A 23,477-nucleotide genomic window follows, 5' to 3' on the forward strand; every position below is an offset into this window, starting at 1 on the left:
TGTGTGTGTGTGTGTGTGCTATAATAGCTGCATAATTGGCAGTGTGTAGGTTGGCCAGCTCTGTCACTAAAACCCGTCACCAGCCTGAACACGTCGTGACCGTTCCACCGTCTGAATGAATTTACGGACTGGGCGAATAAAAAAAAAAAACAGCAGTTTAAATGGTTTTTAATCCGGACATGGCGGCGCAGTCGTTCCTGACGCGTTTCACGCTGGTCGTGGAATGTGAAGCCTTATTTTAATTGGTTCACCAATTTAAAAATTATTACAGTGACTTTATAAAATAGCAAAAAATAAAGACAATAAATAAAGATGGGTCAGTACAAGCAGAACAGTCTAGAACCTGATTAAAAAAAAAACATTATAATCACACATTTCGCTTAAGTTTTTATTTCACATTGTATTCGACATGGCGTGGGCTCTCTGATTAAATTAAATAAAATGACAGAATTAACAGCTACATCGCTCATTTGCTAGAATATGAAACCCGCCACTGCGTTTAATGCGCGCTTACTTATTAATTTCTGCTCTTGAATTATTTAAGGCTAAACGTCACGTATTATTTTGGAGAAGAACAAGAAAAACTTACCCCTCACACGCAGGACTAGGGCCACGGCAGCGTGTGTAAAGCATAAAGCATAGTTACGTATTCATCAATATTAATAAGCGCGGATCAGGCCCCGATTCGAAACGCGCGCTCCCTGCAGCGCAGGCCGCTCGCGCGCGCGCGCGCTCATTGAATGAAAAGTGCAAAAGAAATAAAATGGAATAAAAAAACACACACGTGAATGAAAAGGGGTTGGAGGAGTGCGGAGTCTCGAATGCAGCGATTCCCTAATTTGCTTGATTAATATCAATATGGCCGCGCGCGGCGGATACGCGCTCCTACGTCATTAGGCGCGACCCCGTAGCTGGTGTGGGGTGTTACCGAGTTTTAATTGCTAGTGGGCTTGGTGACGCTCAGCCAGACTGAGAAGAAAGAAAAAAAAGTCAGAATTCAGAATGATATAAACATTCGGAATCAAAAACCCTGCAGGTTGGTGTGAGTGGATTTTCCACTCAGTTCTCCGTGGGGGTGACGGTGACGCCGCCGACCATATACTTATTTTTTTTTTAGAATCAGGAGGGTTGGACCCCTCCCTCCGCACCCACCCACCCACCCACCCACCCCCAAAAAAAAAAAAACTTGATGCGCGAGCGCAGCGCTGTGCGCGCTCACTGTGGCTGTGCGCGCCGCCGCGGACTCGGAATACGCAGAGTAACGGCAGGACCGGACCGCGCTGCCAGTGCGCGCCTCGGCGTGCCGGCGAACGGATGGTTTGCTTCGGGGTGGAACGTACCGCGGAGCGCGGACGGACTCGGACCCACGCGTGAGTAAAATCTCGCCGTCTTCCCTCACCACCCACCTACGTGCAGGTCTGACCGGGTCATTGTGATAAATAATGCCGTTTATCAATTGAAAAAAATAATAGTGAATATTGGTAATAATGCATGTTTTTATGAATATCGGCTGCAGAGCTTAAAGCGTAAAGCTCGATATACGCTGAAAACGTGAAGAAAACCAAATCATGTGGAAAATAAAGTATTTCATCATTTTTTTATTAAACGGTGCAAAAGTTTATGGAAAAAAAGTTAAAAGAAGTGCGTGAGCACAAAATCCAGGGAAACGTTTGCAGCAATATGAAATATATGAAGAAATGCAGGATGGGTGGGAATAAAAGCGGATTATCAACCCTTCGTGACGTGAACCTGTGGTAGACACTGGAAGCGAGGGAGGAAAATCTCTCCTCCTTGGAGCGCGGCGGTGACGTCACAGCGACGTCGTCGACGTTCACCTGATCCAGAAACCGATTATTTAGATGAACTGAGCCGCTGCTTGTCGTATGTGAGCGGAAGCAGTAATGTTCGCGTTGATGTGAAGTATTTTAGTAACTGTACTGTAGTAATGTGTGTATGTTGAGTATGGACACACGGCGTTTATTGTAATTATGATTATTATGGTTTATGTGACTATGATTATGATGACGATGTATAAACGGCGTAGAAAGTTTGACGCCCGCAGATGCGCTCCCGCGTGACCGCGCAGGCCGCGTCGCGACGCGAGCTCCGCGCGGTGACCCGGGAGAGGAGGCGCGCGCCAGGGAGCGCGCGCGCCCGCGCGCGACCGGATCCGCGCGGCCGACGCGACGGTGTTTGTGGAACCGCAGGCGGGATTCGTCGCGCTGGGCCAGAAATAGGCGCCGCGGAAGGGGACGGTGGCGGGAGGAGGGGAGAAGGGGGCAGAGACGACGCGCGGGGAGAAGGTGGCGCGGGATGCGCGTTCACGCGTGCGCGTGGCTAGCAGCGTAGCATCCCGGTTCGTCGTGGTCGGCGATCGTGGTCGGTGAGACCACGCGACCTCTGACCCCACGAACGTTAAAGCCCGGGCGGGTTTCATTACCGCGAGCCGCGGCCGTTACGGCGCGACGTCCACTGCGCCTCGCGTGTCGCGTGTCGCGTGTTGCGTGTCGCTGCTGCTGGCGGCGCGGACGCGCGCTCTCCACGTAACCGGAGCCGCCGGTTACGCAGGACGCGGCGCGTAGCTGCTGCTGTGTAATTCTCATCAAAATTCAAAAGCAGGCATCACGTCCACGCCGCATCCATCTCTTCAACACGCCGGGGCTCGGTGGGTTCTGTGAAATTCCCCGAGAACAGAAGTGAGTGGATAAAACCCACGCGGCGCGTCGCAGACGGACGGGAAGTGCGTTATTATCTTTGGTTATCTAGCTGTATGAGTGTGTTGGTCGTCATAAAGCTAGATAACCGAAAGTAAGAACTACTTCCATGGTCACCAAGGAAGCTAGAAGATCCACGCGAACAGAGAAGGAGGGGTGGCGGGTGTTAAGCGGGGTAAAATACTATAATAAAAAAACACGCACACGAGAAACGCACAGCGAAAAAAAAGAGAGCTAAATTTTAATATGCAAATGTTTCTTTTTAATTGTAATAATTGGAATGATCACGCGGCTTTATCCCCACTTCGGACTGTAGGCCTGATCATTAACGACATTTATGGATTTGACAAAAAAGAAGAAGAAAAAAAAGAGAGAAGGGGGGGGGGGGGGGGGGGGGGGGGCTCGGTCTTGCTTAATTGATTCGGTTAAACTGGCGGTAAAAGATGTGAACGACCGGAGACTCCCATTCCCACGCTCGAGGGCAAGTGGCAGTGTCGTGTGGAGCCGAATATGACAGACAGTGCTGGCGGGCTGGGGGCGTTGGGACGGGAGGGGGGGGGGGGGGGGGGGCGGCCGAGGTCATGAAAGAAGCCCAAGTGCACCGACTCATCTGCATCACTGTGGAGGGTGGCGACGTTTCCCACCCACAGCTGAGGTGGAGTGGCGACAGCATGAATGGTTAATGGCTCACGGCGTATGTGACATGAATTAGAAGCGCTCGCCATTTTACAAGTACACGTTGAGCATGGGAACACACACACACACACACACACACACTCCATGTTTCCCCATGGGCCACAACATAGGAGAGGAAGGACATGAGCGACTTTGGACTTGGCAGTGAAGCACGTGCCGTAACCTCCGGACTTGAACTTTGACCCCTTGACACCCCGGGACTGTGGTCATTGCAGGTCAAGGTTTTCAGTCTTGGCGCCAAATCCGCCAGTTACTCGGATTCTGTTCTTATATCCATTTAAAAATGGATTTCATTTTTACTGCTTAAATAACAATTTATTTAAAGAAATATTGCGATAGCAAAACAAGAATGAATGAAAATGTCTGTTTTTACTCCTGCAGTATAGCTATTTCTGAACAGACTTCCAAAAATAAAAACGGGACCACCACAACCACCCCCCTCAGGCCAATATTTTTATCATTCGCACACAAAAATGGAAATCATTGGCAATTACCTCCAGTCTAAATATGGCCACATATTTCTCATGTCTGTGTGTGTTGCGAGCGTGTGAGCATGGTACAGCCCATCCCAGCTCTAGAAGGTGTCTGTCATGTGCGGCCAGCTCTCGTGCTGATTGGGGTAACCATGGAAATGATGAGGTGGGGTGCTTCCTATTTCACAGTAATTAGTCTATTTTATGGACTGGCACAAAAAAAAAAGTAATTTTGACACTTGTTGACTGTTGTCTATCATTCTGCACAGACAATCGTTTCAGTGGAATTGGAACTTGAAGGAATTTTTTAAGACTGTTGGAGTTTTTGGGATGTGAACAGGGATCATGGTGATTGTGTTGATGATTATGATGAAGGTGGATACACATGGTGATGTAGTGTGGTAGCAAGCGATAAAGAACAAACATATGTAATGTCCGAAGATCTTCTCTGAACTCACTTTCAAAGAACTCTAGTATTTTTCTTATTGCTTTGCTAATTATATCATCTTCACTGTAGATTAAAATATTCTGCGTAATTGTTACAGCTGTTACCTTCGATTTCATTATAATTATAAAAACTCACCATTAGTTGCAGTGAGGCTGTTCAGTCCTGGACATTGTTCTTCCAATCATGAAATAAAAAAATTAAAAAAACGAACAAATAGTTCTTTCGTTTATTGAGGAGATCTGATACATTCGTTATATATTAAGTGAAAAGATATGTATAAAAATGTTATACGTTGGTCTCAGCTCTTGAGACATTGTATATTGGTGCTGATAGTTAATATATTAATATAGCGTTCTGATGGACTGACTATTTGCTTTGCTGCAGACATGGGTCCTAATATATGCATAGCTCTCCGTATAAATAATTCATAAAAAAAATCCCACACGTTGAATGAGGCTTCAGCACTGTTTGCTTTGAAATGGTCAGGATTTTGAAATTAATTTACTTGCACAAAGTACTTCTTCTGTCATTCACGACGTGAAGCCCCTCAGCTGAACAGAGCATCCTGAAATCTCCTTCTGAGGAAGCAATTTTCTCAAACTGCCACCATCTTATGGCTTTGACGGTGGAGGATGAAGGGGCAAGCCCAAAATGTCTGCTGGCATACACATGCGCGCTTTGCATATGTCATTGTAGAATGAGTGGCTGTTGCCACGGATACCAATTTTGCTAATTAACACTGCTGCCGATGGCATGTAGTGAGCTTGATCATTGTGAAGATCCATGTTAGCGAACGGGTTTGGCCATGATCCATCAGGGGTTTCATTATCAGGTACTCCATTATTTCATAAAAATGGCTAAATAAAGACGTTGTTTATGGGTATAAACGCAACAAAGCGTTTAGAATATATATCTCAGGATTTGGGATGCAGTTGACAAAAGGGACGCATCTGAACCCCACTAGAATAATAAATTCTGAATCTGGTGATATAATACACAGACTAATTTGTATTGTGATGTACAAGAGTCTCAGTTATTGTGGCGTTAACAATTGTCTATTTAATAATTGGGACTTAGTGGTCAATATTGTTGCTTAGCTTCAAGTCAACCAACATTAGGTAGAAAAGATACAGCCATTAACTGTATTTAAATTTACTTACTTAAACTTATTTTCTTTCCATGTGGAAAAAAGAAAAGATTTTAAAGGTCTAATGATTTGTCTTTATTCAATGTGTGGCAGTGGGGAATACTTTTACATGATGCACAACTAATATATAACACCCAATAGTGTGTTAGGTTTGGTCTTCTGCTGTCTAAAATCTACAATGTTTTGCAAGCACTGTGTATGTGTGTGTTTGACTAATCCAGAACAAGAAGAAGATATATACTTATCCTGGGTATGAGTGTAGTATATCAGTCCAACTGAATAATCTTCCCTTTTATAATAGTAAATATGTATACATTTCTGAGCGCAGTAAATTACTAATGTGCTTATATTTAATGGGGCATAGGTTTGGGACGGATTTTGGCTCTTGTGGGGTAAATGATTGAGTAAACTTAGTGGTGCAGCCTAACAGTGTACATATTTTCATAGGATTGTGAAGAGGAAGGACGAGTCTACTTAAAAATGAAAAAAGTCTCCTTTAATCTAAATATGTTTTATACCAATTTTCAAAAGTCAAATCAAGCTTTTCCTCTCCCTCAAATGACCAGTTATAAAATAATAAATAATAATCCTTTTCTCAGTTCTCATTAGTAATTCAGGTGTTGGAATCAGTGCATGGCCTCACGACAGTTATTTAAAGTGAAAGATATGTTTTATACTTTAAAGTGAAAGGTTTCTTTTAGATGACAGCTCAGGTATTTCCTTTGAGTTTTGTAAATATGAAAAATGTATATCTTCATTTTTCTCTCACTTAGGTATGACTGGAACCATGGCTGCAGGCTGCCCAGAGGAGGATACAGCTAAAGCCAGCCTCATGAGGCTGATGCAACATGAGGTGAGCTAGAAACCCAAAGGGCAAAAAAAAAAAAAATTCTGAATGCACATCTGTGTCTCAGTGTGTTGTGTTTGTTTGTGTGTGTGTGTGCAAATGCCTGTAGTTTCTCTGCAGCCAATTAGGTTTTGTGAATTTACTTATTTGCAGCCATCGCTGCTGTTATGGTGTGTTACCTCTTTGTAGATCCCTGTGGCAAAATAAGTGCAAGGAATTGTTCATCGAGCCGGAGGACACAGCAAACATGTTTGAGGGAGGTTTAAGTAAACCAGGCCAAAGGCAATATCAAACCCCTGACCTATTTTTGTGTTTTGGAATCACATCAGTGGAAGGGGAATCTACCCGAGCAAAACCACTTTTACCACAGAGCCAGACCGCCGCCTGGACACGATGTTTCACAAAATGTGTGTGTGTGTGTTTTTTTTTTTATTATGTTTCTAAATTAAAACAACTGCATTTAGCAAAAATTGATTATTCTCCCGAAGTTTGTTCCTCAGATCTGGAAAACTGCATATAGAAATCTTGAAAGTCATAGTGGACAAGGTGCGAAGCAACCAAATGTTGCACAATTGCGGCTGGCGGACGAATTTCCACGTGCACATGCTGGACAACTAGCAGCCGTGTGCTACGCTGGTCTATTCATATTTGAACAGCTTTCTTTTTGGTTTCATTAAAAATCCACGTTGCTAGTATTTAAGTGAGCTGGTGATTTATTGATGTCGGGGGTGAAAAAAAATTGCAGACATCATTTTCCTGTGGTTCCCACCCGAAGAACAAAGACCATGAATATAATAAAATCATGCAAATGCATGCAAATTGCAGGCAGCGAAGGGGGTAAGGACTTGGTATTTTCCTTTGTGATGCAATCATAACCCCCCATCCCCTGTCTATATGGTTAGAGCCTTCAAGACAATGCAAGCTGGTATTAAAAAGTGTGTATGATTTTGTCTTATTTAAGCTCCCGTCTTTCAAATGAAACATATGCTAATGCTCCCTTGGCTGAAGCTAATTCCTCTTTTAATTTTTCCCCCATCTATTTATTGTGAATACAGACACTTTATTATTATCAGACATGCTACATTGAATTTACAGTGTATTTCATTAAGACAAAGACAAGGATGAGTACTTTCTGAATTGGGAGATGCTTTGGATAAGGAACATTCACTTTTGAATTCAGAATTGTTTTATTCATAATTACTTATTGCACTTGAATGCAGTGTCGTTACATTTGAGGTGGGCCATGAATTTAAAACAAAGAAATAAAAGCTGATTGTTTTAGCGAAGACAGCTTTCCCCATGGTCAGTGTAACTGTAGCTGGCATTAGCATGCAGATTAGTGCGTCTCTGCGTCACCATAAGAGACACACCCTCATCAGACACAATATGGGGCTGATGAGACGGACAGACAGGGCCTCTCCGCTCCTCAGACACAATATGGCTTCGCCTTGCTGCCCGACGCTACAGACGCAAGCAGCAGCGACTGCTAACATTAACATTCTTGCATGTCTAATGGGGTTGGCTCGCAGGAGCGGCGGCAGAGAGACAGACAGACAGCGGTGCGCAGGGTGTGTGAATGGGCCAGTCGTGCTCAGCCAGGCCTTAATGATTTATTAATCTGGCCTGCCCCCTTATCTGAATATTCCAGACTGGGCCTGGATGTCTGGGTCGAAGCTGTTGGATGGTGAATCGGCTGCAGCGATGCCCCCAAATCATGGTTCATGTGTGGATGTGTGGGTGTGTGTGTGTCTGTGTGTTGTATTTATTTCATATAGGGCTTAAAAAATGGGGCTGGCAAAATCTGAATAAAAAAGGTTCAATGTTTTGCTGGTCCATAATTTAAAAAATGATCGATTAAGTTTAGGCTAAAGTGATACGTTTTGTTACACCTTTATTACCAAGTTATTACCATAGCTCCTCAGAAAAAAAAATGTGTGCGTTTATATTGAATGAGATGAGTCTATTATACTGCAGCACTGTATTTGTACAGTATTTAATACTGTAAATGTCTCCAAGCACGTGGCTTTGTTCTTATTTGCTTGGTCATAACTCCACAATCATAAGTGGCTAATGAACACATATTTATCTGGGATTGTTTTTCACTAGAAATGATCAAATAAAACCAATAATAATATTTGCCATCAGAAAGAAACCAGACAGACCTGTGAAGTGAACGTTCCCACAGACCTCCACAGAGGTGCAGCTTATTTGAGGGAAGAGTGTGGGCCTCAGGCTTATATACGCTCCGTATTATGCACCATGAGGGATTAAAGCAAGTCGTATCAGGCCAGACGTGTGTGTGTGTGTTCTCGCTGTGTGTGGAGTTTGACGTTCTGAGTTTATCGCTGGCCGTGTTGGTGGATCTCTGTGTGGTTGGCAGACGGGGGTTGGGGGGAAGGAGAGTGTAGGGGGATGGGAAGGACAGAGTGGGCACAGAGCTTCGCCGTCTGAGAGCGATGTTCCTCTTCCCGCCTTCAGACCAGACCGGTCTCATTTACATGCAGCACAATGACAGGATTACCCAAGACTGATTTCTCCCAAGGATTTACATCGTAAATGTGATGTTTGAAAGTTGGTGTCCAAATCATACATAACAATAGATGTATGTACTCATAAAGGAAATTACGACCATGTGTGTGGGAGTGAATGAAGTTTTTTTCACCTGTGTATATCTATTTTACATTTGTTTTTTACATTATGATCATTTTACCATTTATTCTTACTGCATATCTATTGAACATGGAGGTTACAGGTTCATTCAGATGTCAGATGCAGGATAGACAGAGAGAATTTGTAAACTCTGACGGCAATAATTCTGGTGTAAGCAGAAAGGTGTGACGTGATTATAATGCCTCACGCTCTACACCAAACAGATTTGGTCAGAATTACAAAACCCAACTGCATGCAGAGACCTTTTGAATATCACAAGCAACATTTTAATGGTGGTAAAAGGCAGCAATGTGGCCATTATCTGAGCCCAACACTGTAATTTGACTGTGCGACCTGAAATCAGCATCAGGCACATTAATACATTTCCCACATTGCCGAGGGGGCAGAACGAATGTACATCTCTCATAAGCAGAAAGTTAAATATACTATTTTGGTATATTTGTGTTAGCACGTAATAAACCACATGTCGCTCATTCAAAAATAAAGAAAAAAAACATTAGAGTAGAAATACTTAAAATAAATGTTACTGAATGTAACTTTGAACTATAAAGCTCTGCATAACATACACTGTATACTATAACATGCATGGTAAGTGCAATTTAAGGTATATTAATGTTAATGTCTGTTTAATCAAAATACCAGCACAAATTTGTTGCATCCTTTCCAGCAATTTTTGGATATAAATTTGTGTCCAAACACCTTTTTGTGTCCCAGCACCTTTCATTTACATGCACATTTATGGCATTTATCAGATGCACTTACCCAGAGTGACTTACAATCAATAGTTAGAGGGACAATCACCCTTTAAGTGCCTTGCTCAGGGACACGATGGTTACACATGGTATTTGAACCTGGGTCTTCTGGTTCATAGACGAGTGTCTTACCCACTATACTACCACCCTTTCCAAGCATGCAAAGCGAATGCCACTGCACGAGGCACAGCTGATAGTTCTTGTTCCAGACCAGCAGTAGAGCTTTTGTCACTAAATAATGATTATTAAATATTAAAAGCAAGTCAGTTAATTAAAATTTAATTTCTAGCATTTACAAGTGTCATGTCTGCCACTGCAGAATCTACATTATGCTGCTCACCATAATTTGTGTTTACGGGGAGCATTATTTGCCTGATGCAGCGTTAATGAAAGGATCTTTGTGTTTTTCTGAAGCTCAATGACACTCTTGGAATGACGTGCTGTGCCTATTTTTTTGGTTGTTGTTGTAGTATATTGCACAGTAAAAAGTGTCTGTTGGAGATGGCCATGGCAAATGCATCCCGGACCACAAATGCCACATTGCGTAACATGAAAGAGCAGCAGCCAGGGATATTTACATACACGCTGTCTCGTGTTTGCTTAATGTACATATTCTACCATTTAGAATTTTCACACCGGGGTGACGGATAAAAAAATCATTTACATTCATTGTACACATTGGAGACATCATCTGTAGAATTCTCTTCGTCAGGCTTTAAAAATCCAGGCCCTGGTGAATTCCCCAGTAAATGAAACATTATAAATTGCAGGGCACGGAATTAGCAATATATCATGCAGTCAAGGACCAAAAGGACTTACAGCCGGCGAGGCCGTGTGGTGATGTTGCGCCCTAATGCCTCCCACATTTTCTAAATCTCTCCCTGTCATCTCAACAACGTATTACGGTTGTTGCAGGGTGGGGCGCAGGCTGCTGTATGGGAAGGACGGCCGAGTGAGAGTTCCTTAGTCAGAATATGGAGATGTATGCGGTGCAAGTGGTGATACAGGGAGACAGCGATTGCAGAGAGAAAAGGCGAAGGGTGCAGGACAAACTGAAAGGGAAGTGGCTATGTCAAAGAGGCCTTTGTGCCGGGGTGGAGAGCAGAGTTAATAAGGGGACCTAACAGTAATCAACGGCAAAGTTTGGGCCGGACAACTGCTTGGGTAAACAGCTATTGTTCTTGAGCTGAGGTTCCAAACAATGCCCGCATTGTCCCCGGGGCTCTCATTAGGGTGTGGTGGGGGGCAGGGGCGCTCGGCCTGGGCTGTCGAGAGCCTCGAAAGCGGTGGGAACCTGGTGGGTAAGCCGAGCGAGCCGGGCTCTCACAGCCCCAGCGCAATGAGCCTTTTGGCATGGGCCATGCCAGCTGTAGGCCAGAGAAAAAGGCCAGGCTTGTCACGACATCTTCACGTCAAAATCTCATGGACAGAAAAGACAGACTGTGGTTTGTATGAGGGGAGGGTGGGAAGGCAGGAGGGGAAATAAAGAGAGCGGTTGGATGTGTGTGTGTGTATGGGGGGTTGCTGGTGGCTGAATTGAACTTTAATGACAAGAGGAAGAGACAACACAGAGCCAGTCAATTAGAAAAGAAAATGCAACCCCCCCATCCGATACCTCAATGCTTCATAAAATCAGTTGTGTTGTGATAATTTAATATCTGGACATGTCCTCCTGAATGGACTAATGTGCTAAGAGATGAACGTGGTTTGACTGCAGGGCATTAAAAATGGTTGTTTAACAGCATTGTTGCTGTATGTGACCTTCAGTACTCTTCAATATAGCATTAGTATAACTTACAAAATAAATGACTAATTAATAACACCAACACTGATAGATTACTAAAGGTCTCTTTAGATGTTAAATGTTCAAAAAATTCTGTATTGTGCACAATGAGCAATAATGTTAACCAGATTTAAATTCTGCATTAAATTCTGTAGATCGCTCATGGTTTGTGTTTTTTTTCTTTTTCAAATAATTTTGAAGGTAAAGTCTGACTCAAACCCCCAAGCGTAGAATCGTATTTAACCATGACAGTAACTGTGATTAACCCTTCGCTGAAATGCACTAAGCCATCTTCTCCAGTCATTCCTGTGATAATGGAAGTGGCATTCAAAAAGCAATTGCCATTAGCCTGTATCCATCTGAAAATTATGCTAAGTTGTTTTAAAATTAGCCTGCCCACTTGAAGACAAAATGCTGTTGTAACCATGGGAATCCACTATGTGTAATAGCATCACCACTGTGGTATTCAAATATTGGCAAAGGGGGGAAATGTGGATAAATTGTACTTTAATGGTTAAGTGAAATTAATTATGGTTTCTGACAATAAATGATGGAGACTTAAATTCGTCAAAGTGGGACAAACCAACTGTTGGATTGTTCTGTACATTTTTGTCATTTTTTTTTAAATTACAGAATTCTCCTGTTTTCTCCATGAAATGTCCAGCTATGAGTCCAGCTTTGTACAGCATTACAATTTTACCAGTGATAAACATTCCCAAATGAATAAATCTGTCAGATGTTTTCAGATGTTACTGTCACAGAAGATAATGCAAATAAATTCTGTTTAATACCAAATTTAATCCAAGCTACCCCCCCCCCCCACACACACACACACACACACACACACACACACACACACACACCTTTTATATGTACCCAAGCTAGTTTGTCATGTGATGGGTGTATCATAGAGAACCCTCCCCACTACTGATTCGTTTCTTGCGCATCATGACTGGAGGGCTTTTTCAGCGACAGATGAGAAAGTACATTCCTCCCCTTCTAGCTCCCATCACATCACATCAGCTGGTCCTGCTGCTCTGTCTTCACCTGTGAATTTAAAGGCTTTTACGTCATTTGCCTCTTTAATCTTAATATAATCTTCATCTCTCCTGTTCCACTTTAATCAATAGTATTCAGATCTTTCCTCTTTATTTCCTCTGTCCTATTTTTATAAATGAATATTTAGACATCAGTAAACACATACATGGTTGTTAAATTAATTAAATCAATGATTCATTTGTTCCTAATCAATATAACATAATGTAATATTAATTAATCCACCAACAGACATATTTTAAAAATACACAACAATACGATTATTTCCTAATTATTGTTATTATTTATTTATTTTTATTCTTTATTAATTATTGTGGATTTAGAGTCGAAATTAACTTTATAACAGATAATTCTGATGTTCCTGTTCTGTCTCTGTGAGCAGCTCAGACCAGGATTTTTAATACCCTCAAAGGTACAGACTAAAGTGGTACAATTCTGTCTGAAAATCATCTTAAAAAACTAAAATCAAGCATAAAAATTTCATGGATTTTGCTATTTCTAGAAGAATAAGCCATGTGCATTGTGTCATAAGTGTCTTTCACAAAGACAGCCAATGGCTATGAGATTCCTTTGGCATGGGAACACATGGTGCTTTTTCTATATGCCTCCTCTACACAAGTGTCTGAGTGGGTGTTTCATCTGGAATTCACAGGTATACAACGCATTGTTTGTTGTATTGGTGATGGTCAATCAAGTTCTCCTGACCCACCTTCCATCTCCTGCGGTATGCTAAAAGATCATTTCGAGCACTACAGAGTGAAAAAGCAACAAAGCCCAGGCTGCTGCTGCTGAGAGGAGTGTACTCCATACTGCACTCTCAGAACTGCTGCATGCCTCAATGCAATTAGAGTGTAGAAATAATAATTAAGTAACTTTAATGTAAATCTTAAAATACTAGGAAAAGGGACTGTAATCTTATTAAAAATAAAAAAGTAATTAATTGCACTGAATTATTCTTGATTAGTTGTGATTAATTCTTAAGTCTACAACTATGACATGGGCAAGTGTGTCAGACAGGGAAATTATGTGGTCTTTTTTTTATATAATACATTTTGCCAACTAAAATATAAATTATACTGCAAATTTAGTTCAATAGTTGAATTTCTGCTTCATTTAGAAACAATTCAGCCAAAAAGGCTGTGAAGCATCACATGGTGCTGTGTACAATTAAATATTTTCTTCTGGTCTTGGCTGATCTCCACTCTCTGTACACGTGAAAAACATTCAGGTACATCACAGACACACTCCAAGCGTGTTGCTCTCATGTTTGAGTGCAGCAGCCATGTGTCTAAGTGTTAAACTAATGTAAGCATACAAATTCTAGCCATCTACCTCTTTATAGAGGGAATGTGTTGGGTTACTATGATTTTAGCATCCATGTCATAGGTCAGACCATTACAGGAAGTCAACAAAACACATCTGCGTTCATTAATTTTATTTGCATTAAATATTTATAAATTAATCCCAGCATTACACATCTACTGCTTTTGACAGTGAAAAATTGTGATCTGGTTCTGCTGTTAATAAATAGGGACATTAAACAACATTGACATTCAATAAAAAAAAAAAAAACACAGAGTTGACAGAGAAGCATGTTTTGTGGCTGAAAGTATTTTTCAAAGTGAGAATGAATATCTTATGTATGAAAAGTGTTATCCAAAGATAGTAGCACTACTGTTTAAATCAGGACACTGCAGTTGAAAAAAAAAGAAAGAAAAGAAAGCAAATCTCGGCCTTGGGTTAGGGAAGGCCTGTGATTAGCTCCATTGTTGGAGGTCTTTTGAGCTTCATTGGGCCCAAAGAATACTCTCTAATGAGTCTATCCAGGCTTGGAAGAACTTTGTATAGAGGATGGAGTAAGTTATGGGTGTCTGCCAGAATGATGCAGTATAGGGTGATGTTATAAAAATGACAGTGACTTCATCTACCCAGTCCATAACCCCTTCCCATTCAGTGGGCTTGTAGGAGGTGGTGATGTTTCTGAAATAGTCTGTAAAGTTCAGTAGCATCTTGCAGGTACTGGGTGCCATCCTGCATCATCAAGTGGGGAGAGAGTGATCTCATTGTATTCTGTGGTGGTGGTGTGGGAATGGCTGTCCCTGCGCAGCCCTACAGCCCATTATGGTTTGAGTCTAATTATTTTAGTCAGGATGGGAACATAGGTTAGCCTCAGCTCTGCCCTCCACCACCGAGGCGAGGGTAGCTGAAACATGGGAGCTGAGGGTGCTTTTTTTTACACCCATATCTCCAACCACTCTGCTGAGTCAAACAGGTCACTTAGAAATCTGAAAATGTAAAAAGGATCAAAGGAGAAAGCCAGGGGGTGGCTAATGGAGTAACCCTTCAAACCTCCAAGAGGCCAAAATGTATGCTGTGGATAAATGCATAGTCTAAAAGCCACCAGAGCACATGTTGTAGTTTATTGGCAAATATCTGAGCTGTTTCATGATAAAATGCACGTACATTTTGAGTAACAAAAACTGCAGCAGGCACCTGGCAAGCAGTACAAAGTGAATAAATAATGATATCACTGTCACTGCTACAAGCAGGTACATCTGCCTGTGTTTTGACTGGTGCTTCGGACAGCGGAGAGCGATTTTAGATGGAGAGGTGCTATGAAAAGGGACCCACAGAAACAGGGCTTTCAGGAGGGGGGTGTGGTGTAACGCTGCATCTGTGCTCTATTGGATAACCAGAATTAAAGAGGACAAAAGTATGCAAATATTGTTGCGCTATTCTTACAGGCTTTGTGCGAGACTTTGACAGATTCTCTTTTTTTTTTAGGAGGGGAAAACAAAATGAAAAAGAGGTTGCGTGTTTGAATTTTTGTAAGCAGCTGCATTTGCTAACCTTGGGAAACTGTACCCTCATTAGCATAAGAATAATTGATACATCAAATTGGGCTTATAATCACTGAGAGCCGTTTGAAGGGGTGTACAGATGCTCATAATGGGCTTTTCTGATCTGAAAAAAAGAAATAAATGGAGCACTTTTAAAGGACTTCAATGGCCCTCTCGGACAATGATCTCGTAATTACACACAAGACTTACTTACTTCAAGGTACTTACTTTACTCAAATTTAACTCAAAACAACGTTTAACCAGTCTTTTCCAAAGGGTTTTTCTTTTTAAAAATGGAATCAGTTATTTCTCAAATCAGCAATATTCTGCATTATTAAAAGAAAGACATCCTGAGTTATTTATTTATTTGGCAATTTGATGGCAGCACATGTTCCCTGTGGTTTCTGATAAATCTTACAGGAGGTGAGCTCTGTCGAGGAACCCTGGTGCGTTCTGTGCTCTTCCACGTGATCCGATAAATGGAGCTTGCCAAGGCGCTTGAAGTGTGTGAGCGGATGTGGCATCTGCGTGGGGAGGCGTAGGGAGAAGTGTGTGGCGAATAATTGATCCAGGCTAATGAAAAGGATTGCGGTGAGATGGGTTAAAGTTAATATGCTCACATCCCCAAGGGCCAGAAGCGAGGGGCTGTTGATTTTAACATTGCCGATGCTGAAGTTGAATCTCGTTCACTCCAGGGCTCTCAGAACCTCAGCAGATTTTGGTGGGAAGCTCACGCTTGTGTTTTGCGTTCCATAAGCCCTGGTATTTCACATTCACCAGAACATGCTGAACCCCTTTTTTAACATCTCCTTTTAAAACTCAACAGTGTTTTGTGGCAAGCCAGATGTTAATGTTGGTACATTAACATCTGGTTTGCCACAAAACACTGTTTCTTGTGCTAAATAAGAAAACAATTATGCCATCAAATATCTGTTTTGTCATGCTTTGCAAATTGCTAAATGTAGATGCCCATTCTAGAAAAGTACCAAATAGGGGAACCAACTTCAAACAATGCAGTTTTAGTTTTCAATCTTATACAACTCACAGTCAGCACAGTAAAATATCAACAATTCCAGGTGTTCAGTTTGTTCAGAATATTAGTATGTTTTAGTGTGCTTGTCTGGATGTACTCTCAACTTAGTTGCCAGGTCTACGTTCTATGAATAGGATACAAGATTGTAGACCAAGATGAGGCTCAAGAGACCACACAATGGCACAACATTAAAACCACCACATCCAACCAAACAAGGTTTGGTAACACATCAAGGCTTGGACTCAAGGAGACCTCTAAAGGTGTCCTATGGTACAAAACAGATTTCCTGCTATTGGTGAAATAGGAACTCTGTGAATTGTTATGTCTCTCATAAATGCTCAACTGGATTAAGAGCTGGATCACTTGCTCCTCCAAAGAGTAGTAGTGATTTATCTCCACAAGCACATGGTCTGAGAGAAAAACCTGATTCATCATATCAGGCCACCTTCCTTCTCCACGTTTCTGTTTTGATGTTCACATGGAGCACCACTGCCTGCTGGGAACATCTAACAAGAACCTGCCATTCTGGAGAGGCTCTGTCTCAGCCATCTCATGCCACAATTTGGCACCTGTCACAGCAGCTTAGATCCTTACTTTTGCCTATTTTTCCTGCTTTTCGTGCTTCCACATCAGCTTCGAGAACTGACTGTTCACTAGCTGCAGACTGCATCTCGCCCGTTGACAGGTGCCATTATATTGAGATAAGCTATGCTAATCACTTAACCTGACGGTGGTTTTAATGTTGTGGATGATTCGTTAGAGCACAATGTCACCATTAGTTAAAGCTGTAGCAGTACTCTTACATTTTCTACAATTATTTTAATGTAATACATGTATAGACTGATGTCACGATTACATCCTTTTTTATATACCTAATGATAGCTGTCCTTCCTGCTTTACTCCGATTCACGCCTCCTCACACCTCCTGGTGTTATCTTCATCACATTGATATAAATGTCACCATGTATAACACGTCTGGAATTATTTTAATGAAATGAAGTAATATTACATTTTTGTTCCTGCAGGTCTTTGTATGTGTCTAAAAAACCTAAATACACTTCTCTCATTTTCTTGTGTCCAGAACCTTGGTTTGAAGGATCTCATTTGAAGGATAAAGACTGTCAATGGTCAAAGTTTACAGGAAGCTCATCATGGTCATCAAATATATAACTGTAAGTTATGCAGGTGGGGCTTGTTTTGTACTGTTGTGTCCAAAATCATGACATCCGTTCTTAAATTATGTGGCTAAAACCACAAGCGCACACAAACTCACATCCATATCAAATCACCCAAATCCAGATTAAATCATTGACAAATAAAGCTACGCTGAGACTAGCGAGAAACAGTTTGACGCAGGCCACATGAAATATGTGTGTTAATAATGAAAGAGATCCTACTGTGAATAGGGATACCTGTTAACTCAGTCTGAAGCTTTTGAAGACCACCTGCAGCAATACTGAAGGGCAAGATGAAACTGGCGACAACCATAAATTCTAACCCCAACCTCCAGCTTTCAGAGGCCTTTGAATATGTGAAAAAAATAAATAAATAGAAAACCATTTTGTCTTTAATGGGACATGTATACATGACATTCTGGGTAGATATGAAGGTTGAGGGTATTTACAATTGCTTGAACCCGAGCCTCCTGCACAACACTTAAGACACAGTATTCATGTGCACGTAAACGGCAGTCGGCATAGTTTATACGGTACTTACTCATTCCCGAGTGCATAGCAACCAGGAATATCTTTCAGCGTGTCCTCAGAACAGTGAGGCGCGTGAGTTCAGAGCTCAACGTCTCTTTTAACACTGCAAATAAACAACCGCTTTTACCTGCATTTTTTTATTTACAATGGCACAAAAAAAAAGGACAGATTTCAGTCCACTTTAAATGCCCACTCAGGGCCAAAGGCATACTTACCGGCCACCGTCATGCAAGCAGTGGTGTCTCGCTTCTCAGAATTGCCTTGTGTGGGGCAAGGCTAATGCACATGGTTCCTTTCAAGGGGGACCCTGTTAGATCAAACCTAGCAGGGAATGAATTAACATGGATCACAAAATATTGTAGAGGCATCACAGTGCCAGGGAAAGACATTGACTCTGAGTTGGGCTTAAATGGGAGCTGTCAGCTTATTTATTTTAGTGCTTTTGTGAATTGACTGCAAATGTTTATTACCCAGTGTTTTTAGATATCTCCAAAAATGTTCAATGTCTGAAAGTTTGTAAGGGTAAATGTTATATTTTATTAATTACCTGTCCTGACATACTTCTTTTTTTGAGGTATCGTCTTTCTCCAGGTATATTGAACGCCTCTCGTGCACTTCTTTCATTTTTTTTTTTTTTTTTTGCAGGAGGAAACACACTGAGCGTGACATGCAGAGAAAAGGGCCATGCAAGTCATGTGACAGCAGTCATCTCTGTATGAAGTCTGGCTTTCAAGAAGGCCTCATACCAGGGCCTTGGGAATTAGCGTGCATTGAATAATTATTTTGTAGCATTTCTGGGGAATGTCCAATGTTCTTTTCATCTGTTCTCACATGCTGAAAATAAAAGCAATTCCTACCTTTAATCTACTGCTTTTTTGTAATTCTTTTTGGAAATTGTGTGTTACTGTGCAGCACTTCCATTGATCATAACATGTCCAGTAATCACTGTAACTCGGTCTAACCCCACCATAACTGCACAGGCTCAGCACTCAACATAAATCACTAATGCTTTTATGTCCAGTACATGCAGAATTAGAACAGAAATTCCATATTGTTTGGTTCAGGCAGTGCACAAATCTTAAACCTGTCACTATACACTATGCAGTTTTCAGTAGTGACAAAATATAACAGCTTGCCAAAAAACATGTATATACATATATTAGTTAAAAGGCCTTGATGCTTTCTATTTACTTTTTCTTTTAAATGACAGACATATTACATTTATAATACAGAACACTATAATATTACTTATATCACATAATAATAATAATTATAATATTACGTGAAATTAATGCTTTAATTATCTGATGTAGACACATGGCAGGTATTAATATGCAGATTATTAATTCATCTTTGCCTTCAATAAACCACCCTGAAAAATGGTGCAAATAGTTACTATACATGGTATGCATACATGGGATATATACGTACATATATTCATTCAACATTTTCACTGGATTTTAAAGTATGGTGTTAGGAAGCTGTAGATTGTAGCAAAAATAAAAACAAAACTAAAACAAAAAAATGATATTAACATAAAAGTTGAAATGACTAGACAAAAAAAATCATAAAAATAATGGGGTTCTGCAAATATGACAACATCTAAAGCAAGGTGTCATATAATGCAGAATGTGTGACTGAATAAAGCTCTCCATAATGTACATGACTGTGTCTGAGAACACGGTTTCGCTGCCTGAGTTAGCAGATAATTAGGGTTGTTCAGCTGCACAAAGATGGCAGACAGTAGCTTCTGAACAACCAGAATCAAAGGCAGAGTCTGTGTCACATACTTCCATTCAGACGTGTGCATGGATCTGGATTGGGAATGGGACAACTCTCGGGAAGTGAAAGTAATTTGGTTCGGTGGCAGTCTGTAGGTGATGATAAAAGCCAATAGGGCCGCTGCTCCTATTTTCTTTAACCCAGGTCTACTTAACTAACAGGTCCCTTTTATTGCCTTGGCTCTGGTGTCCTCTCATCCCACAGGATTTAATCCAGACGACCGTGCGGGTTTGAATCTATACATATGACGAGCTCCTCACAAAAACTCTTGTTAGCACTCAATATGTCAGGGACTAGAAGCAGAGGCAGGTTGAACAAATGCACTGGGATTTCTTGAAAAAAAAAAAAAACAGTCTGTCGTATGAACACGCAACAATGTAACAGTGTGCGTGTGTATGTATTGACATAACAACACAATAATCTTTGCAATTCATTACATAATATCACAGCTGCAATCAGTTTACTTTCTCTGTGGGTCTGACCTATTACATCCCTGCACAAAGACGGAGACGGGCAGTGAAGGAGTTATAGCCGATTCCGATGATGCATCTTTGGCATGCACATTTTCTTTTCTATTTTTTAAATGGCATAAATACCATCTCAAAACACCCAAAACGGTCAAACTAAATGTATTTATTGCACCATGCCATTGTTTCTGTATACAATTTTTTTAAACTCTCGTGACACACTGTGGAGAAATAAAAACTCGATGAGGGAAGCCTGACAATGACTTTGGGCCGAATGGCACGTCTGGGCTGGCTACAGACAGCCCCATTGTCGCCCAGCTCCCTTGCAGTGTAGCCTGTCCCGTTCTCAGAGTCAGAGATGGCTAAGAGGCTCCACATTCAAGTTCACCCTAGCCCCTTCTTTTCTTTTGCAGCCATCCTTGATATTCGTTCCCCTCGGTTCAGGAGGCCAGACTGCAGCTGCCCGTCTCGCCACACAAGAATGAAGGGGTGTTTTTCCGCCGAGGCTGAGAGAGAGGCAGCCTGTGAATGCCCTCCCAATGAGAGATGAGGCATTTTGAAAACTATATTAAATTACCCTGATTAACAATTTAGCCACGAACAGGGGAGCGAAGGAAGATCTCTATAGGCAGACCCACGGCCTATTCATCACTAAAGCACCAGGGTCGAAAGGTTCCCCAAGTTCACAGGCTCTGCGGCTTTGTTATGCTAACAGCCAATCTCAAATCAGCAGCCAAGTGGAGTGTGAAACAGAAATGATTCCTTGAGAACCTTCAGCACGTTGTAACCCCAAAATAATCATAGTGCATTTTTGTTTTTTTCATTTTTTTTTCGGCACAAACATGTATTTTTTAGAGAACTACTTTAAAGAAAAGGCTTGTCATGAAAAAAAATGTGGCGATCCTTTCTTGTGTCACACATGCTCTGTACGATAAACCACCCGCTGAAAGGTGACTTTTAAAATCTGCTTTTACATCTCAATTCACAGAAAAAAGGAATTTGCCATCTTTTCCTCATTGCTGCATTTGAGACCCAATAGCAGCATGATTGCAATCCTTCACTCTAGAGATGCAGGAACATTAAGACCAATAACACACATAATCTGTCTCTGAGGTCATCTTGAAAATGTCATCAATATGTGTTAGCAGGCAGGGGTCCATTAGATTACAATTATGTGAAGCAGTGGGTCAACCTTTGGTCATGTCCTTTTAACCCTCGGGGTCACCACTAGACATCCTAAATGAACCAAACTGCTGTCTAACGGCCGTAGTCCTTCTCTGGCTTTAATTCCCCTGTGGTTAGTGTCCAAATGACCCTAATCTCTAAGGTCTTTGGACTTTAGGGAATTTTTTTACTATATATCAGAAGGCAGATTATTGGTGAAAATAAATTCTTTTAAAAAATGATTCAGAAAGTTATAAGATGGAAGAATGAGGGATGAAAGCACTGAACTCTGTGTGAGCGTGTGAGAGAAAAAGATGTGTGGGCCTAAATCATCTTTGCAGAACTGCTGTGTGGGGAGAGTCTTCGTACCCCCCGCGCCGTCCGCTCTCGCCATGAAGGAGCAGGTCGGAGCCGAGGTCTTCACCAAAGGCCCCGTCCGGCCTCCCGTGTCTACACAGCAGCAGGGCCTGGACGCAGCTTCTCTTCAGTCCTGGGATCCAGCATGCCCCGGTCAAGTGCTGAGAGAACAGTCTCAGAGAACCCCACAGACCACCTTCTCTAATGGCAGGACCTTATCAATGGGCTCAAAAGATTCCCTTAGACTTGTGAAAAATGAAAAGATTTCAGCGTTTCATCTGTCTCTTTTCTCTGAAACGATGGCGTCTTTACATATAAACTCCACCGTCAGGAAAAAAATGTCTGCTTTTGTGATTGAGAGAAAAAAGGTTTAATCAAGACTACATTGTACCACCTCATCTTTGGCCTTTTAATGAACCAGGTGAGATGCACGCACCACTACTAACATTTGGCAACAACCAATCAGATAAGTGCAAATCTATTGCCAGACAGACATTTGCAGCTGTCACTCTTATCTTGGTTTCAACACTTGTATTATTTTAATTCTAAATAACCACATTATTACAGCAGTGTTACAATTTAAATACGAGCACTAGCCTCGACATCATATACATAACTAGCAATTGTTAGAAATTAATCAGAGGTCACAACCTGATTTTGTGAATTTGTTACAGGTTTTCACATAACGCATATCAAGAACTACAGTCCACTGATGCTGAGGCCATTTTTTTTATTATGTCTAATTGCCTTTGGTCATGAGGTTTGCTGCATGCTTTCTGAATGGATGAGCTCAAAAAGTTTCCTGTAAAGATTAGATTGCATTTGACCAAAGATCCTTACAAGTGAAGACAAACCACGACCACTGTATCTTTAAAATAACGTTGCAGTCAAATCCTCCTGCGGAATGAAAAGTTGGTTGACGTGAGGTCGTGTGGTAGCATGCTTCAGGTTTCCCTGTTGGTGTGGTGTTTTTTATTAACTGTCAGAGAAAATGAAAGAGACATTTAGGATGTATTTACTACTTTAAATACGTCTTTCGCCCCTCAGCCCTGATTGGTATCCAGCTGCTGGTTGCCATGGAAATGACAGATCTTTTCGCCACTCCTTTGTGAAATGTCCTTTCTGCGATGGCAGGTTAGCATGAAATGCTTGACCCGCACTATCCCATTTCTTGACAATCGTAGATAAATGCTTAACACTTCCTGTTATCATAAATAGAATATCACTGTAATCACCAGAAATTAAAACACTTCACTTTTAACCTTTCAATTCTTAACTGAATTCTTAATATTTCTAAGAAATATTTCCTCCAGCGTAGCTGCAATTTGTCCAGTTGTTCATGTGTTTCATTTTCTTTGCTGTTGCCCATATGGTACGTGTGGTAATATGCAATTCCTCGGATGTGGAGAAACCTCAGTAATGGCTTGAGTGGATCTAAGAAGCAACCCCCATCTCCCTTCCCCCCGTTCACACAACATCCACTCGCCCCCACGTATACTTTTGATATAAGTGTAAATCAGTAATAACGGGCCACCTACAATC

General features: G+C 41.5%; 1 long non-coding RNA gene across 1 annotated transcript; it reads left to right on the forward strand.

Moving 5' to 3' along the window:
* The first annotated feature begins 1,193 nt into the window (after nt 1-1,193).
* Nucleotides 1,194-19,028, forward strand: LOC114786742 (uncharacterized). The gene is made up of 4 exons (XR_003749240.1): nt 1,194-1,370; nt 6,252-6,331; nt 17,541-17,631; nt 18,811-19,028. It is a non-coding gene; the product is annotated as an uncharacterized LOC114786742 (long non-coding RNA).
* The last annotated feature ends 4,449 nt before the right edge of the window (nt 19,029-23,477 follow it).

Source organism: Denticeps clupeoides, chromosome 3 (genome assembly GCF_900700375.1).
Source record: "Denticeps clupeoides chromosome 3, fDenClu1.1, whole genome shotgun sequence".
NCBI lineage: Eukaryota > Metazoa > Chordata > Actinopteri > Clupeiformes > Denticipitidae > Denticeps > Denticeps clupeoides.